This window comes from Geotrypetes seraphini, chromosome 19, assembly GCF_902459505.1.
Source record: "Geotrypetes seraphini chromosome 19, aGeoSer1.1, whole genome shotgun sequence".
Lineage (NCBI taxonomy): Eukaryota > Metazoa > Chordata > Amphibia > Gymnophiona > Dermophiidae > Geotrypetes > Geotrypetes seraphini.
This window is the reverse complement of record NC_047102.1, coordinates 17,498,364-17,499,789: the sequence shown is the minus strand read 5'-3', so window position 1 is coordinate 17,499,789 and position 1,426 is coordinate 17,498,364.

Below are 1,426 nucleotides of genomic sequence, written 5' to 3'. Positions count from 1 at the left end.
ATTGATTTTCAAAACTTAGACAATGCAATACAATTATCTGAACATAAATATTTCATAAAACGCATTATTAAACATACAATTTATACTTATAACAATCATTTTCTCCCCCCTTCCCAGATTTAATACAAGAAGTCAAATTATGTAATTATAATATTATAATCAAGTAATTTTAATAATCAAAATACGTTTCCCACCCCCACCCTCCCCTGGATGTGTAAGGAAGTCCACCAACCACAAAAAAATAAATAAATACATTACAATTAAGTTTTATAGAATCAGTGCCGATACTGGTGCCTAACTTTAGGCAGACTTTATAGAATCGGGGCATGTCTTCCCCCGTGTCTTTCTCAATAACCGACTATGGCCTTTTCCTCCAGGAACTTGTCCAAACCTTTCTTAAAACCAGCTACGCTACCTGCTCTTACCACATCCTCTGGCAACGCGTTCCACTGCTTAACTATCTCCGAGTTAAAAAAAATTTCCTCCAATTGGTTTTAAAAGTATTTCCCTGTAACTTCATCGAATGTCCCCTAGTCTTTGTAATTTTTGACGGAGTGAAAAATCGATCCACTTGTATCCGTTCTACTGCACTCAGGATTTTGTAGACTTCAATCATATCTCCCCCTCAGCTGTCTCTTTTCCAAGCTGAAGAGCCCTAACCGTTTTAGTCTTTCCTCATACGAGAGGAGTTCCATCCCCTTTACCATCTTGGTCGCTCTTCTTTGAACCTTTTCTAGCACCACTATATCTTTCTTGAGATAAGGAGACCAGAATTGAATGCAATACTCCAGATGAGATCGCACCATGGAGCATTATAACATTCTTAGTCTTGTTAACCATCCCTTTTTTAATAATTCCTAGCATCCTATTTGCTTTTTTGGCCACCGCCGCACATTGGGCGGAAGATTTCATCGTATTGTCTACGATGACACCCAGATCCTTTTCTTGGGCGCTAATCCACAAGGTGGACCCTAGCACCCGGTAACTGTGATTCAGTTTATTCCTCCCAATGTGCATCACTTTGCATTTGTCCACATTAAATTTCATCTGCCATTTGGACGCCCAGTCTTTCAATTTCCTAAGGTTCTCCTGCAATTTCTCACAATCCACATGCGTTTTAACAAACTTTGAACAGTTTAGTGTCATCTGCCAATTTAATCACCTCACATGTCGTTCCAATTTCCAGATCATTTATAAATAAGTTAAATAGCACTGGTCCCAGTTAAATAGCACTCCACTGTTTACTCTCCTCCACTGAGAAAAATGACCATTTAATCCTACCTAATCCACAACTGAACTTTGCCACCTATCCCATGGCACTTTAATTTTCTCAGAAGCCTCTCGTGAGAAACTTTATCAAAAGGTTTCTGAAAATCTAGACACACTATATCAACCGGCTCACCTTTATCCACATGTTTATTCACGC